The sequence below is a fragment of the Panthera leo genome, chromosome F2, assembly GCF_018350215.1.
Source record: "Panthera leo isolate Ple1 chromosome F2, P.leo_Ple1_pat1.1, whole genome shotgun sequence".
Classification (NCBI taxonomy): domain Eukaryota; kingdom Metazoa; phylum Chordata; class Mammalia; order Carnivora; family Felidae; genus Panthera; species Panthera leo.
This window is the reverse complement of record NC_056695.1, coordinates 37,003,239-37,014,631: the sequence shown is the minus strand read 5'-3', so window position 1 is coordinate 37,014,631 and position 11,393 is coordinate 37,003,239. Positions and strand designations below refer to the sequence as shown.

Sequence of the window (11,393 nt, the reverse complement as noted above, 5' to 3'; positions counted from 1 at the left end):
GGTAGAAAGGAAAATGATCTCATTTATGTTTTAGAGAGAGATACTAATGGACACATTAAAGACACAGATTCTGTTCTATTCTAACACTTTTAAGCATATATACAACATAGACCATTTGCTTTTAAATGGCTGAATACCACGAAAGAGGCACTTTACATTTAAAACTTGTTTTATATTTTATAACTAAAAACCATCTTATACCTATAAATACACAATTTGGTATATCTGTTTATGTACCTATGTGTCTGTCTATTATGAGAGTTGCTCCTGGGTATCTCAATTAGTTCATTATGGAAAATATGGAAAAATTGATAAGTAATAAAAAAGGAAATTTAAACCACCCATAATTCCACTTCAGGGATCATTACTATTATCACAATACCATATTTTGGAAAGGCAATTTAATAATCTATATCAAAAGTCAATTGGTATCAAAAGAGATCTAATCCTTGACTCAGAAAGGGTTTTCCTCAAGGAAATAGTTACTGGATAGGTTCCTAAGGCATTTGTTGCAGTGTTTAAAATATTTTTAAACATGAAATACTGTGTATAAAACTATTTTCGAAAATTCATCATTGTCTAGCTATACATTGAAACACTAAATAGCCAATACAAATGATGTTGTAGAAGAGTGTTCAGTGATATTGAAAGATCTTCGCTATATAAAAGCTCAGTGAAAACAGCAGTGTCTAAAATAGTAAATAATGATGGGTATGCATGTGTGTGTCTGTGTAGAGAGAAGACTATAGGCATACCCCTCACATTTCGTGATGACTATCTCTGACTGGTAGGTTTTCAATTTTCTTTTTGTTATTTATATATATTTAAAAAAAAATTTTTTTAACGTTTATTTATTTTTTTGAGACAGAGAGAGACAGAGCATTAACAGGGCAGGAGCAGAGAGAGAGGGAGACACAGAATCCGAAACAGGCTTCAGGCTCTGAGCTGTCAGCACAGAGCCCGACGCGGGGCTCGAACTCACCGACCGTGAGATCATGACCTGAGCCGAAGTTGGACGCTTAACCGACCAAGCCACCCAGGCGCCCCTGTTATTTATATTTTTTAAATGATATAAAATAAACAAGGTCCTTTTAAAAATGCAAATAATTATAAGAAAAAGCAGACATATAACTTACACTTCTAAATGCAGCTATCAAGTTATGGAAATTTGAGAGAAAGACATTTATCAAAGGTTTGATAATTTTGCTTCATATAAAATATAAACACAAAGGGCATAATATCTAGGGTGCCTGGGTGGCTCAGTAGGTTGAGTCCAATTCTTGATTTCTACTCAGGTCATACATGATCTCACTATCGTGAGATTGAGCCTTGCCATGGGATCCACGGGGAGCCTGCTTAAGATTCTCTCCCTTCTTCTTCCCCTTGCTCTCTCTCTCTCTTTCTCTCAAAAAAAAAAAAAAAAAAAAAAAAAAAAAAAAGGTATAACATCTGAATATTCCTATAGAATCTTTACCCAGAAATGAGAGAGGTAGGAGAAAACCTTAGAAAAGGGAGTAAAGATGGGGTGCCTGGGTGGCTCAGTTGGTTAAGCGGCCAACTTCAGCTCAGGTCATAATGTTGTGGTTCATGAGTTTGAGCCCCGCATTAGGCTCTGTGCTGACAGCTCAGAACCTGGAGCCTGCCTCAGATTCTGTGTCTCTCTCTCTCTTTCTGCCCCTCCCTGCCACTCACCCTCTGTCTCTCAAAAATAAACTTAAAAAAGTTAAAAAAAAAAGATACAGGAACCAAATTTAATTTAAAATAGCACTTAAGGGGGAGCCTGGGTGGCTCAGTCGGTTGAGCGTCCGACTTCGGCTCAGGTCATGATCTCAGTTTGTGAGTTCGAGCCCCACATCGGGCTCTGTGCTGACAGCTCAGAGCCTGGAGCCTGCTTGGGATTCTGTGTCTCCCTCTCCCCTTGCCACCGCTTGTCACCCTGACTCTCTCTCCCTCAAAAATAAATAAACATTAAAAACAATTTTAAAATAGCACTTAAGGCCAGACCTAGTCTCACTCTTTTCACAGAGAATTGATAAAAAGTGACTGCCTTTCAGAACTAGGTCCCAGAGGTGTAGATGGCTCTGGCTTGCTGTCTACTCCATTATTGTTCCTTGGAGAGTCTGTGATAGAAGCTGAGAAGGCAGGCACATTGTTTGGTGGTGCTGTGAACATATTGATGTTCTTCAGGTGTTATTTCAGTAAGATTTCTTTAACAAGCTACAAGCTCCTTTTTTAAAAGTAGGATTGCATCTAATACACAGTCAAAACTTATTATAAAATAATTATATATGGGGCGCCTGGGTGGCTCAGTCGGTTAAGCGTCCGACTTCAGCTCAGGTCACGATCTCGCGGTCTGAGAGTTCGAGCCCCGCGTCGGGCTCTGGGCTGATGGCTCAGAGCCTGGAGCCTGCTTCCGATTCTGTGTCTCCCTCTCTCTCTGCCCCTACCCCGTTCATGCTGTGTCTCTCTCTGTCTCAAAAATAAATAAACGTTAAAAAAAAATTAAAAAAAAAATTATATAACCCATTCCTCAACTTTTAGTTAAAATAGATGAAAATGAACATTGCATGGGTGAAAAGGAGGTCAGAGAAGCAATGGAAGGGGTCGGTTGTCACTGGGAGCAGCAGGGTCTTTGATCAGCCAGAGGAGGATGCTGATACCTAAGATCAAGGAAAGAGGGCGCCAGAAAGGGAGAGAGTAAGGAATGGGTTGGCCAACTTTTTCTGTAAAGAGACACATAGTAAATATTTTAGGCTTTGCAGACCATATGGCTTTTGTCCCAACTGCCTGATGCTGCCACTGTAGCTTACGAGCAGTCATGAGCAATACTTGAACAAGGAGCATGGCTAAATTCCAATAAAACTTTGTCCACAAAAATGCCTGGCAGGCTGGGTTTCACCTGCAGGCTGCAATTTGCTGACCTTTGGTCTACACTTAAATGATGGAGAAAATGTTAATAATGTGGATTAAACTGAAAAGTAGGTTGTGTCTATCCTCTTTGCCTTGAGACAAGCACACAAAATCATTTTTTAGTGTTTGAAAACTATTCTCTTTGTTAGCAAAGTAGTTGCTCCCATCATCATCAAACGAGTTAAGTTCCACCATTCATCTCTATTCATCTTACTCATTAATAGAAATGAAAAAGCCAACATCTGCCTTCAAGCTCAGAGAGCCTCTTGTTATACTTGACCGGCACACCACTGCTTCCCTCCCAAGGACCCCCTGGGTCTCAAGCCTGGTCTGACCTATGCTGAGATCTCGGATTGTTGTGCAGAGATGAGGTGGCTTGTTTTCAGAAATGGGTGCTTCAGATCTGCCCCAGGGTCACTTTCTTTTCCTAACTACACAGAGGGTGTTTTGGCTTCTTGTGTTGAAGAGGTCAGGCTTAGTTTCTGGTAGATCAGTCCACTCTATCCAGATGTGTTTTAAGCACATCATATACAAGTGGTAGAATATTCTGGTGACATAATTATGTCCCTTGGACATGACAAGATGGGGCTTAGGGGCAGGGTCTGGAAGGAGAGAACGGATGAAAGCATTGCTGACTTGCTTGAATAAAAAAATGAGAGGATATTGTGACTACCCTGCACCCAGTCCTGATATAGGAAAAGGAGCAGGACTTTTCGAAAGGGTTCCTGCTTTTAAGCCGCTTACTTTTCAGTCTAGCTGGATTGAGAGTGAAGCAGAGCTGAGAATTCACTGAGAGTGAAGCAGACACAGAGAGAATTCAGCAGAGACAGGGATATGATAACAGGAGGTGAGTAAGATAAACGTAAGCCCTACAGGATCATTTGGAGTATGAGTAGGGGGAAGGGAGATGAGGGACAGCATATTTCCTCACCTATGTGGCATGGGAGGTTTGCGCCAACTTCTAAACAAAAAGGGGTGATCGGAAGGCCAGAGAACACAGAGGCAGATAACATTGGGAGTATACATTCATCCAAGATATGTGTGTGTGTGTGTGTGTGTTTGTAGTTTCCCTTTATTCATCCCCTTCTCACAGTATCAGATGTTCTGCAAGGTCTTGATTTAATTAGCATTGGAAAGATGCCATTAGTGATGATTATGTTACATGTACTTATGACTGAGATGAGACACACTTTACTGGGACCACACTTATCTGATTAGTGTTTCTTCTATACTAATGCTTCAGAAATGGGCCAGGATAGTGATATGGCCTTCTACAACATCACACACACACACACACACACACACACACACACACACACACACATACACACACACACACACACACATTGCAGTTTGGCCGACACATAAGCTTGGTTCTTTCTTGCAGGTCTGAACTTTAGCTCTTCACACAGTAAACAAAACAAAAACAAAACAAAATAAATAATGAAAACACAAAACACATTGTGTAGTCAAATCTCTTCCTGAATCTGTACACCTGCCAACTAAAAAAATATGCACAATGCAAGAAACCACACAGTAGATTCTTCCATTGTGCCGCTGTATTCTGGGATTGTGTCTTCTCCAGAAAACTGTACTAATTCTTTAACTGAAACACTTTGCTAAATGTTTCTATTTTTTCATCTTAATTTTTTTTTAATGCTTATTTATTTTTGAGACAGAGAGAGACAGAGCATGAACAGGGGAGGGGCAGAGAGAGAGGGAGACACAGAATCTGAAACAGGCTCCAGGCTCTGAGCTGTCAGCACAGAGCCCGACGCGGGGCTGGAACTCACGGACCGTGAGATCACGACCTGAGCCGAAGTCGGCCGCTTAACCGACTGAGCCACCCAGGTGCCCCTATTTTTTCATCTTAAAGAAAAACACTATGCTACTGTGTAGAATCTAGAGTTCAGAACCACATATAGTAGAAACTGTGGGTTGAAGGAAAAAAAAAACCCTAAAAAAAGAAATGATTAGTCAAACATTTCCCTCTGCCTTAATAAATGGTAGTATAAAAGTGAGTTATTAGGAATTCTATGTTTTTACTTAAAAGATGACTTAAAAGATGCCTTCCAGATATGGCCTTATTTCCAGACTCAGTTTATGTAGTGAGTTTCTCTAGTTTCATACAAGTGTTCATCATGAACACAGAATGTAAGTGCTTAAAGAGAACAATTCTTCACTCTACCCTTTCATACCTTATGAAGGTGCATACTAGAGATGCATCTGAAAACATTGAGTGTCAAAATTTTCATCACTTTTATAAAGGAGGTTGTATAATTTTTCCGTGAAAATGCACTTCAGTGAACTAGCCACTGGATGTCACTGTTGTGACATACAGATGGAACCAAATCCCTTTGACTCTTACTAGGAGCTGGCGCTGAAGCAGAGTGAAGGTTGGATAGGATAGCTTCACATCTGAAGCAACACATCTGTTTGAAAAGTAAATTTAAGTGAAAGAGCTTTCTTAACACAATCCAATTACATTTGTTTTTTTTTGTAGCTCCAGGAACTTGGAATCATGCAGATGTGTTTTGCGATTCTTATTTGGGTTATTTTTAGTGCACTGTTATTCATCCATCTTCCTAAGAATTTAGGTTACAAAACCTAAATACTGGTTTTGCTTGTTTGTTTCTGTTATATGCATTTTTAAGACTTCAGTATGTTTTTTCCCATTCTCTCCTATTTCTGTGCCTCTGTGGCTTTGCTAAACCTGCTAAGATCACCTAGGAATTGGTTTTCCCCCCTGTTGGTATATTTTGTGAGTCCTGTATTTTTCAAAAATTACCTTTGCAAAAAGCTGATCTAACCAAAAGAGTGGTAGTAGCCCCTGGGAGCAAGATAAGTCATTTATCTTTTTCAGCCATCCTCAGGCTAGAGGCTGGGCAATCATAAACCATCAGTGGGAGATGTCTTTGCAGGTTTATGTGGCTAAGTGAAGAAATGTGGTGCTTTCACTCTCTGCTAGTTGCCACTTCCCTGCTCACCCTCAGTAGCTCTTTAAATGTTTTCAAATGTTTATTTATTTTCAAAGAGCGAGTGAGTTCACGCACATGTGAGTTGGAGAGGAACAGAGAAAGAGGGAGAGAATCCCAAGCAGACTCTGCACTGAGTGTGGAGCCTGATTTGGGGCTTGATCTCATGACTGAGGTCACGACATAACACAGTATCAAGAGTCGGTCACTCAACTGACTGAGCCACCCATGCTCCCCCCTCAGTAGCTTCTTTAAATGGCACTGATTCTCCCTCATGATAGGGATAATGTGGACCCTCTTAGGCATAATGGTAGCCTATGACCCCTCATTCCTCTAAATTGTGCATTCAAAAGGATGTTTCAGATAGTAACCTGTAGTCTTTACGAGCCTGGTCTCTGAAATAAGATAGTCTTAGATACACCGTTTGGTATGACCTTGGTGGTTTACTAATCTTTCTGAACTCTGGTTTTTCCATTTGTGAAGTGGGTATAATCATTCCCACCTGGAAGATTTGTTGTGAAGATTATGAGTGAGGTGCTTAGTGTGGCATTTGGTATCTTTTAATTCTTTTTTTTAAATTTTTTAATGTTTATTTACTTTTGAGACAGAGAGAGACAGAGCATGAGTGGGGAGAGGCAGAGAAAGAGGGAGACACAGAATCTGAAGCAGGCTCCAGGCTCTGAGGTGTCAGCACAGAGCCCGACGCGGGGCTTGAACTCATCAACCATGAGATCATGACCTGAGCCAAAGTCAGACGCTCAACCAACTGAGCCACCCAGGTGCCCCTGGTATCTTTATAAAGAGAACACTGTTAATATTACCTGAAACACACAAAGACAGCAGTCACCGGTTCAACAGTGTTGAGGCAGAGTTACAGAGTGGCCATGGGACAGCGTCTTTCCTCCTCTGTGCTCAGAAAATATGCATAGTAGGTATATCGGAAATAATTGCTAAGAAGATTTTTTGGTAATTGTTTAAATAATTTCTGTAATTTTTATCAAGGAGACTGTTTTTCTTGTTTTGTTTTTACATCTGCTGGCTTTGATATGCAAAGGATAAATGTATACAGTTCATGACTTGTAGGTCTTCATGATTTACTACGGATAAAACATTTTGACAAATGTAAGGAAACTACATTCAGTTGACAATTCTAGAAGCAAATTTACCTAAGGCATTTTCTCACCTGGCAGCATCTGGAATATACTGGGCACTCAATAACTATTAGCAGATGCAATTAAAGCAGTAAATTCAGAAGTAGAGAAATAGCATATGTAAACAATTGACCAGATGCTCTCACACCAATCCATATCTCTTCAGAGTAAACTGCTTATATTATTTTAAGGAAATCTGTTTGATGTTGTGTAGGGTGTTGTGAAGAGGAACTGAATTGGGTAGTATTAGGTAACCTCTGCTTTCTCATTTTGGAAGACCATGCTGTTTTGAGTACACAATTTTGGTGGGAAGACATTTGCCTAGCTTATGATCAGATTTCATATTAAAAACAAAATATCATTCCACTCTTGTTCAAGTAATAGGTATTTGCAAATATAAAATCCTAAATGCAATTCTTGTCAATGCACCTAAAAGAAGAAATATGTAACTTTCAATCAATCATTGGGATAAAATTAGAATAGTTTCATTTTTCTCAAGCCACTACTTTCAAATGTATTCTTTCCAATCTCCCTTTCCTATCATTTAATAACATCTCAGGCAGATCCCATAACTTTCAGATCACTTACAGTTATTAAAAGCTCATTCCAGTACAGTTTAAGATTTCTGTGTTCGGCCCAGCTCTACGGTGGTGGTTCTCAAACGTTAGCATGCAGCAGAATCACCTGGGGTGCTAGTTAAAAACACAAATCAATGAGCCCTAACTCCAGAGTTTCTGATTCAGTAGGTCTGTGGAAGGATTTGAGAATAATTTTCAATAAGATCCCAGGCGATGCTGATTCTGGGAGCCACTGCTATATGCCTTTTTTCCTACCTATTTTAGGCTCTAGTGCCCTAGCACTCAGTGCGTTCGAGTGGTAAGGAAAGAGAGGGAAAGAAAAATGTTCTCCTTACTTAACTAACTGTGGCTGCGGTCTTCTCTTGGATGGTTACTGCTCTCTATTTCCACTAGTGGTTGTTAACGTCTTCTGAATGCATGGCAAGTATCCAAATGCTGGATCTCTTGGGACGTCTCACATGTGGGACAATTTGCACAATTTTTTTATGCATTATATGCTGCTCTTGCTTGACCCCTTCCACCTTTACCTTTGTACCCACTTTTGGCGGCTCACCTCATTTCTCTTGTTGCTGTGTGCTCTGCTAAGCCAGTTTCTAAAAGCCTGACAAGGTCGTCTTTTAAGAATTGAAATGGGACCATATTCTTCTTAGCCTTTTTTTATTATTCCCCCTCCTCAGCTCCTGTTTAACACCTTTCAGTGACGTCATAAAATCTTAAATCCTTACCATGGCACCCAAGGCCCTGAACAATCTGACCTTTGCTTACCTCTCTAACCACAGGTAACTATTTTCAAGCCTCTCACCTGTGTTGTCTCCATCACAAAGCTCTTCATTGCAGGCCTTCCTGGGCTTTCCCTCTGCTGGAACTGCTTTCCCAAACTTCATGTAACAGGCTCATTTTCGTCCTTTGTCTCAGCTTATACATCATAGTCTCTAGAAAGCCTTTCACCTTCTGATCTTAAAATTGCTTCTTTTATACTCTCCTGAGACTCTGTTTCTTCTCCTTCATAGGGCTTTTATAATTATTTTTTAATATTTGTTAATTTTGGGGAGAGTACAAATGGGAGAGGGGCAAAGAGAGGAAAAGAGAAGATCTGAAGTGGGCTCTGTGCTGACAGCAGCAAGCCCAATGTGGGGCTTGAACTCACAGACTGCAAAATCATGACCTGAGCCGAAGTCAGACGCTCAATTGACTGAGCCACCCAAGTGCCCCTACTTTTTGTAATTTTTAATGATATGTTTGTGTTTATTTTTTACGTCTGTTTTTTCTCCTCCAGATTATAAATTACATTTGAGCAGAGACCTAGTCTGCACCTCCTACTCAGGGCCTGGGACTGTAATTCTCATATAGTAAGTACTCAATACATTTTGACTGAATGAATGAAGGAATGAAGAAAGGGTCAATTGGGCTGGTCTTCTTGAGGTTCTGGGCAAATCTTCACTCAGGGTGTTGGAAAGTCAAGTGGTGGTGTTCATTACCTCATCCTAGAGGAGGTAATGGGTTTGTCTGGGGACAGTGTTGGAAAATGTTTGTTCATTTGACAGGCTGATAATCTGTTAAAAAGTAGGGAAATACTCTGTAAAGTTACAGATTTTACTTGGCAGGTAGTACAATGTGCTTATTAAGAGTTCAGGCTTTTGACTCAGATAGTTTGTTAATTTGGGTTCTCTAAGAACCAGATACCAAAGAAAGATTAGGACTGCAAGTTATTTATTGGGCTAAAATCCCTGTGATGGAAGTTGGGGAAAGAGTCAGTGGAGGTGGGAGAGCTCTCAGACCACACCGCAGGTCTAATCCCTATAAAGGGCTGATGACAGGAAGTTTCAGTAAGAAGAGTCCTAGACGGCAATGAAGTCCTGAGAAAGTTTTGGCACGGTTTATGGTCACTTTTCAAGCCCAAGTGGCTGTGTAAATCATATTTCATGGAAATGGGTCTGCTTTAGGACCCTGGAGGCACTGATTCTTTAGCTGGGAACAGCCTGTGGGAGGTATGGTGTTCATGGTGGCCGTGCAGTGGAGGATTCAGAGCACAGTTTGTTGGTACCATGGGTCAAAAATGGACAATAATAGGAGATCTGAGTGGTGCTCTTTGATGACCAGAAAAGCTTAATATGCATTTGGTAAAAAGTTGGTATTATTTGCTTTGGAGTTTGTCCTATCCTTCATGGCAAGACACTAATCTTCTACATTTCTCATTGGTCTGCAATTATATTTGAGTCGCGTGCTTTTCTTCTTTTAAAGTTATCAAATGAGGGGTGCCTGGGTGGCTCAGTCGGTTGAGCATCTGACTTCAGCTCAGGTCATGGTCTCACGGTTTGTGGGTTCGAGCCCCACATCAGGCTCTGTACTGACTTATTAACGTTTGCTATATTGCTTTCTGGACGTTTTCATATCACTTGTTTATATTCATGCATACACATATTAATATACACAAGCATATGCACAGCTACACACACAAGTACACACAAATATACACACAACTCTACAGTTTTGTCTTTATAAACGCAGGCTTATGTTCCATATATTATTCCATATCTTGCTTTTTCTTCTAACAATTTTATTTAGGGAGCTGTCCCTCTTGGAATATATAGTAGCTATTTTCAAGCTTTCATAAATAAGAATGAGCTGAGGTTCTAATTAAAATTCTAAGTCCCATGGATTCAGTAGGTCTGGCGTGTGGCTCAGTAATCTGTTAACCAAAAACTCTGGTGATTCTGATCAAGATGATCATTGGATCATAGTTTTAGAAACACTAATAGAAATTTGTATCATTCTTTCTATGACTTTATTATATTCAATAGTATGAACTTGTTTCATGATTTATCAATTTTTTTATTAATGAAGAGTTAGGTGTTTTAATTTTTACAAATGAATCTATAGTTAACATTCATTTTGTAGTAGCATCAAGTACACAATTTAAGTATACACAAAGAGTTCCTATGTAAGAGTACACCCATTTCATTTTCTTGTAATTGATTCTTTTTTTTTTACATTTGTTTATTTTTTGAGAGACAGAGAGAGACAGAGAGTGAGTGGGGGAAAGGCAGAGAGAGAGAGAGAGAGAGAGTCACAGAATCTGAAGCAGGCTCCAGCCTCTGAGCTGTCAGCACAGAGCCTGATGCAGGGCTTGAACCCATGAACTGTGAGATCATGACCTGAGCCAAAGTCGGTCACTTAACCGACTGAGACACCCAGGCACCCCTGGGTACATAGATTTCTACAATTATTGTGTATTTTGATTAATTGGCCCCTTTATCTTATATAATGACCTTCTCTCTACTGTTACAGTTTTTTGGTTAAAGTTTAATTTGTCTAATATAAGAATAGCTATCTCTGCTTCTTTTTGTTTCCATTTACATGGAATATCTTTTTCCATTACTTTAATTTGAGCCTATTTATATCTTTAAAACTGAAGCGAGTCTCTTATAGGCAGCATATAGTTGAATCTTACTTTGTAATCTATTAATTACTGTATGCATGTATTTTGATTGGAGTATTTAATCCATTTACATTTGAAGTAATTATTGATAGGTAAGGACTTACTAATGCCATCTTACTAATTGTGTTTTTGTTTTTCTTTTGTAGTTCCCTTGTACCTTTCTTCTTTTGCCATCTTTCTGTGTGAATTGATGATTTTCCATAGTAGTATTCTTTGATTCCCTTCTGTTTATCTTTTGTGTCTACTCTAGGTTCACTTTGTACTTACCATAATACTTACATAAAACATTATACACACACATACACACACACACACGTCTATTTTAAGCTGATTATCAACT

At 39.6% G+C, this 11,393-nt stretch overlaps 1 long non-coding RNA gene across 3 annotated transcripts in view; it reads left to right on the top strand.

Moving 5' to 3' along the window:
* The first annotated feature begins 8,895 nt into the window (after window positions 1–8,895).
* LOC122211173 overlaps window positions 8,896–11,393 on the top strand; it is a 239,316-nt gene continuing 236,818 nt past the window's right edge. For all 3 annotated transcript variants that reach the window (XR_006198539.1, XR_006198540.1, XR_006198538.1), the window contains exon 1: window positions 8,896–8,963. This is a non-coding gene — a long non-coding RNA (uncharacterized LOC122211173). The remainder of the gene's footprint in view (window positions 8,964–11,393) is intronic.